The 6,156-nt window shown below is 44.7% G+C and overlaps 1 non-coding gene across 1 annotated transcript; it reads left to right on the top strand.

Moving 5' to 3' along the window:
- Nucleotides 1-571: 571 nt before the first annotated feature.
- Nucleotides 572-645, top strand: trnan-guu (transfer RNA asparagine (anticodon GUU)). The gene has a single exon. It is a non-coding gene; the product is annotated as a tRNA-Asn (tRNA).
- Nucleotides 646-6,156: the final 5,511 nt, after the last annotated feature.

Raw genomic sequence — 6,156 nt, 5'->3', positions numbered from 1 at the left:
TTGTGCTGTAACTTCCATTGACTGTGAATTAGTTCAAGTTCAAATGCTTCAAGGTGCAAACAAATAATCCTGCTAAGGATTCTGACCTTTCCTACGGGTAAGGGCTGCGCTAAATGCAAAGGACAGGTTCACTGAAAACACACACGTGTGCATGCACAAAGACACACACACACACTAGGTAGGTAGCTTAGCAGCTATACTAAGAGCTGGCTGGTGATATAAAGAGCAATGAAAGGGCAGAGAGTGTGACTCATCCTCCTGTCTGGTGTGTGTGTGTTTTCAAGGTTATGTGTGTGTGGGAGTCATCTGCAGTAATTATCCTACCAGAGGGATAATTCAGCACACACGCAAATATTCAGCTCACACGCAAGCATACCTGAACACAAACACATAAATACACACTGTAAAAATGTAAATAAAAAACCCTGTGGCTCTCTAGGAGCAGCAATGAGGATCAGCGACTGGCTGAAACAGCTGCCAAGCTCAGGCTAGAGTGAGAGTGCAACAGAGAGTGGTTTCAGCACCAAGGACAGCATTTATTTATGCTGTGTGCCTATATGCTCTCTCAGCTGTCTCTGTGGCACAATTGGCTAACGCATTAGACTGTTAATCTAAAGGTTGGTGGTTGGAGCCCACCCAGGGACGGAAAGCTTTTCTAATTGTGCACTCGTTGGTATGCAGACTATTTTAGGAATGTAATGAACAGGCATGTTTTCAGAGCCATGTGACTGTGTGTAGTGTATTGACTGCATTAGATAGATTAGCAATAGTTACTGATTTACACTCTCAATCTGGAGGGAGCCAGAACTTGTCAGAGTTACCGTTTTACAGTAATGAATAGTAACAAATGATGTAATACCATAGTAACAGCATAGTAATAACATGTAATAGCAATATTAATAATTACATTTCATTTCTCTGTGCTTCCGATTCATGGCGTTATATACAAAATCAGTACCACATTATTAACATTTCAAGGTTATCAAAAAGCATCAGGAAAACAAACAACTCAACTCATTAGAGTTAAGTTATTCAACCACCTGATAAGAACATCGCCAGGAGATCTTAAGATGGGAAGATGCTATCATTAACAAATAGAGGTGAAGTACAACGAATACTGGTGTAATGATAATGGTAAACACATTCATGTTATCTTCCTCATGGTGTCATGCCAATAGGAACTATCAGCTTAGGAGGAGCATGGGAGCGCTATTTCTCATGTGAGAAAAAAATCGGACACATATCTGTCTTACTGTCTATATTGACAAAATATATGACTATATTTTCTGTAATACTGGTGTCATTGAAGCTCATCAACCTCAACATAAACCCATGTCCTCTACATAAACTACCCCACAGACAGTTAGGGCACCCAGCTCATCTCAGCACTTCTCATCATCCCTCTCTCATCCTGTCTTTTTTTTATAGGAGAAGAGGAGTCGCAGGGCACTGAGTGTAATTAAATCAAGCTTTAAAATGTAAATATATCATTAAACAATAGCCAGCTCCACTAGTTTTAATAGCCGCTGCTCCAGAAGGTTCAGCTGTGAATCTTAGTGATGTCCTGCATGGTTCTGTGATTACTGATAATATTCTGTATCTCTATGGCTGATGGTGAAGTTCTGTATAGTATGAATGTGTACTAAAACAGATAAAGGAAAACCGCAAGGGTTGAGCCGGGGTGTGGACATGAAGCTAGGTTTAGGGTTAGGGTAGAGTTGGGGTTAGAGTTAGGGTAGAGTTAGGGTTAGGGTAGAGTTAGGGTTAGGGTTAGGATAGAGTTGGGGTTAGAGTTAGGGTAGAGTTAGGGTTAGGGTTAGGGTAGAGTTAGGGTTAGGGATAGGGTAGAGTTAGGGTAGAGTTAGGGTTAGGGTAGAGTTGGGGTTAGGGTTAGGGTAGAGTTAGGGTTAGGGTAGAGTTAGGGTTAGGGTAGAGTTAGGGTTAGGGTAGAGTTAGGGTACAGTTAGGCTAAGGGTAGAGTTAGGGTAGAGTTAGGCTTAGGGTAGAGTTAGGGTAGAGTTGGGGTTAGGGTTAGGGTAGAGTTAGGGTTAGGGATAGGGTAGAGTTAGGGTTAGGGTAGAGTTAGGGTTAGGGTAGAGTTAGGGTTAGGGTTAGGGTAGAGATAAGGGTTAGGGTCGAGTTAGGGTTAGGGTAGAGTTAGGGTAGAGTTAGGGTTAGGGTAGAATTAGGGTTAGGGCAGAGTTAGAGTTAGGGTAGAGATAGGGTTAGGGTAGAGTTAGGGTTAGGGTAGAGTTAGGGTTAGGGTAGAGTTAGGGTTAGGGTTAGGGTTAGGGTAGAGTTAGGGTTAGGGTAGAGTTAGGGTTAGGGTAGAATTAGGGTTAGGGTAGAGTTAGGGTAGAGTTAGGGTTAGAGTAGAGTTAGAGTTAGGGTAGAGTTAGGGTTAGGGTTAGGGTAGAGTTTGGGCTAGGGCAGAGTTAGGGTTAGGGTAGAGTTAGGGTTAGGGTAGAGATAGGGTTAGGGTAGAGTTAGGGTTAGGGTAGAGTTAGGGTAGAGTTAGGGTTCGGGTAGATTTAGGGTTAGGGTAGAGTTGGGGCAGAGTTAGGTTTAGGGTAGAGTTAGGTTTAGGGTAGAGTTGGGGTAGAGTTAGGGTTAGGGTAGAGTTAGGGTAGAGTTAGGGTTAGGGTAGAGATAGGGTTAGGGTAGAGTTAGGGTAGAGTTACGGTTAGGGTAGAGATAGGGTTAGGGTAGAGTTAGGGTTAGGGTAGATTTAGGGTTATGGTAGAGTTGGGGTAGGGTTAGGTTTAGGGTAGAGTTAGGGTTAGGGTTAGGGTAGAGTTAGGGTAGAGTTAGGGTTAGGGTAGATTTAGGGTTAGCGTAGAGTTAGGTTTAGAGTAGAGTTAGGGTTAGGGTAGAGTTAGGGTTAGGGTAGAGTTAGGGTTAGGGTAGAGTTAGGGTTAGGTTTAGGGTAGAGTTCGGGTTAGGGCAGAGTTACGGTTAGGGTTAGGGTAGAGTTAGGGTTAGGGTAGAGTTAGGGTTAGGGTAGAGTTAGAGTTAGGGTTAGGGTAGAATTAGGGTTAGGGTAGAATTAGGGTAGAGTTAGGGTTAGAGTAGAGTTAGGGTTAGGGTAGAGTTAGGGTTAGGGTTAGGGTAGAGTTTGGGCTAGGGCAGAGTTAGGGTTAGGGTAGAGTTAGGGTTAGGGTAGAGATAGGGTTAGGGTAGAGTTAGGGTTAGGGTAGAGTTAGGGTAGAGTTAGGGTTCGGGTAGATTTAGGGTTAGGGTAGAGTTAGGTTTAGGGTAGAGTTGGGGTAGAGTTAGGGTTAGGGTAGAGTTAGGGTTAGGGTAGAGTTAGGGTTAGGGTAGAGTTAGGGTTAGGGTAGAGATAGGGTAGAGTTACGGTTAGGGTAGAGATAGGGTTAGGGTAGAGTTAGGGTTAGGGTAGATTTAGGGTTATGGTAGAGTTGGGGTAGGGTTAGGTTTAGGGTAGAGTTAGGGTTAGGGTTAGGGTAGGGTTAGGGTTAGGGTAGATTTAGGGTTAGCGTAGAGTTAGGTTTAGAGTAGAGTTAGGGTTAGGGTAGAGTTAGGGTTAGGGTAGAGTTAGGGTTTGCGCAGAGTTGGTGTTAAGGCAAAATTCGGGTTAGGGTTAGGGTAGATTTAGGGTTAGTGTTAGGGTTAGGGTATAGTTAGGGTTAGGGTAGAGTTAGGGTTCGGGTTTGGGTTAGGGTTAGGGCAGAGTTAGGGTTAGGGCAGAGTTAGGGCTAGGGTTAGGGCAGAGTTTGGGTAGAGTTAGGGTTAGGATAGATTTGGGGTTAGGATAGATTTGGGGTAGGGTTAGGGTAGAGTTTGGGTTAGGGTAGAGTTAGGGTTAGGGTAGAGTTAGGGTTAGGGTTAGGGTAGAGATAGGGTTAGGGTAGAGTTAGGGTTAGGGTTAGGGTAGAGTTAGGGTTAGGGTAGAGATAGGGTTAGGGTAGAGATAGGGTTAGGGTAGATTTAGGGTTAGGGTAGAGTTAGGGTTAGAGTAGAGTTAAAGTTAGGGTAGAGCTAGGGTTAGGGTTAGGGTTAGGGTTAGGGTGAGGGTTAGGGTTAGGGTTAGGGTAGAGTTAGGGTTAGGATAGAGTTAGGGTTAGGGTAGAGTTAGGGTTAGGGTAGAGTTAGGGTTAGGGTAGAGTTAGGGTTAGGATAGATTTGGGGTAGGGTTAGAGCAGAGTTAGTGTTAGGGTAGAGTTAGGGTTAGGGTAGAGTTAGGGCTAGGGCAGAGTTAGGGTTAGGGTAGAGTTAGGGTAAGGGTTAGGGTAGAGTTAGGGTTAGGGTAGAGTTAGGGTAAGGGTTAGGGTAGAGTTAGGGTTAGGGTAGAGATAGGGTTAGGGTATAGTTAGGGTTAGGGTAGATTTAGGGTTAGGGTAGAGTTAGGTTTAGGGTAGAGTTAGGTTTAGAGTAGAGTTAAAGTTAGGGTAGAGCTAGGGTTAGGGTTAGGGTAGAGTTAGGGCTAGGGCAGAGTTAGGGTTAGGGTAGAGATAGGGTTAGGGTAGAGTTAGGGTAAGGGTTAGGGCAGAGTTAGGGTTAGGGTAGAGATAGGGTTAGGGTATAGTTAGGGTTAGGGTAGATTTAGGGTTAGGGTAGAGTTAGGTTTAGGGTAGAGTTAGGTTTATGGTAGTGTTAGGGTTAGGGTTTGGGTAGAGTTAGGGTAGGGTTAGGGTTAGGTTAGAGTTAGGGTTAGGATAGAGTTAGGGTTAGGGTTAGAGTAGAGTTAGGGTTAGGGTAGAGTTAGGGTTAGTGTTAGGGTTAGGGTGGCATTAGTGTTATGGTAGAGTTCGGGCTAGCGCAGAGTTAGGGTTAGGGTAGAGTTAGGGTTAGGGTAGAGTTAGGGTAGAGTTAGGGTTAGGATTAGGGTATAGTTAGGGTTAGGGTATAGTTAGGGTTAGGGTTAGGGTTAGGGTTAGCGTGGAGTTAGAGTTAGGGTTAGGGCAGAGTTAGGGTTAGGGTAGAGATAGGGTTAGGGTTAGGGTTAGGGTTAGGGTTAGGGTTAGGGTTAGGGTAGAGATAGGGTTAGGGTAGAGATAGGGTTAGGGTAGATTTAGGGTTAGGGTAGAGTTAGGGTTAGAGTAGAGTTAAAGTTAGGGTAGAGCTAGGGTTAGGGTTAGGGTTAGGGTTAGGGTGAGGGTTAGGGTTAGGGTTAGGGTAGAGTTAGGGTTAGGATAGAGTTAGGGTTAGGGTAGAGTTAGGGTTAGGGTAGAGTTAGGGTTAGGATAGATTTGGGGTAGGGTTAGAGCAGAGTTAGTGTTAGGGTAGAGTTAGGGTTAGGGTAGAGTTAGGGCTAGGGCAGAGTTAGGGTTAGGGTAGAGTTAGGGTAAGGGTTAGGGTAGAGTTAGGGTTAGGGTAGAGTTAGGGTAAGGGTTAGGGTAGAGTTAGGGTTAGGGTAGAGATAGGGTTAGGGTATAGTTAGGGTTAGGGTAGATTTAGGGTTAGGGTAGAGTTAGGTTTAGGGTAGAGTTAGGTTTAGAGTAGAGTTAAAGTTAGGGTAGAGCTAGGGTTAGGGTTAGGGTAGAGTTAGGGCTAGGGCAGAGTTAGGGTTAGGGTAGAGATAGGGTTAGGGTAGAGTTAGGGTAAGGGTTAGGGCAGAGTTAGGGTTAGGGTAGAGATAGGGTTAGGGTATAGTTAGGGTTAGGGTAGATTTAGGGTTAGGGTAGAGTTAGGTTTAGGGTAGAGTTAGGTTTATGGTAGTGTTAGGGTTAGGGTTTGGGTAGAGTTAGGGTAGGGTTAGGGTTAGGTTAGAGTTAGGGTTAGGATAGAGTTAGGGTTAGGGTTAGAGTAGAGTTAGGGTTAGGGTAGAGTTAGGGTTAGTGTTAGGGTTATGGTAGAGTTCGGGCTAGCGCAGAGTTAGGGTTAGGGTAGAGTTAGGGTTAGGGTAGAGTTAGGGTAGAGTTAGGGTTAGGATTAGGGTATAGTTAGGGTTAGGGTATAGTTAGGGTTAGGGTTAGGGTTAGGGTTAGCGTGGAGTTAGAGTTAGGGTTAGGGCAGAGTTAGGGTTAGGGTAGAGATAGGGTTAGGGTATAGTTAGGGTTAGGGTAGATTTAGGGTTAGGGTAGAGTTAGGTTTAGGGTAGAGTTAGGTTTAGGGTAGAGTTAGGGTTAGGGTTTGGGTAGAGTTAGGGTAGAGTTAGGGTTAGGTTAGAGTTAGGGTTAGGATAGAGTTAGGGTT

The sequence above is a fragment of the Oncorhynchus masou genome, chromosome 29, assembly GCF_036934945.1.
Source record: "Oncorhynchus masou masou isolate Uvic2021 chromosome 29, UVic_Omas_1.1, whole genome shotgun sequence".
NCBI lineage: Eukaryota > Metazoa > Chordata > Actinopteri > Salmoniformes > Salmonidae > Oncorhynchus > Oncorhynchus masou.
The sequence above is the reverse complement of the archived record's forward strand: the minus strand, read 5'-3'. Positions and strand labels throughout refer to the sequence as shown.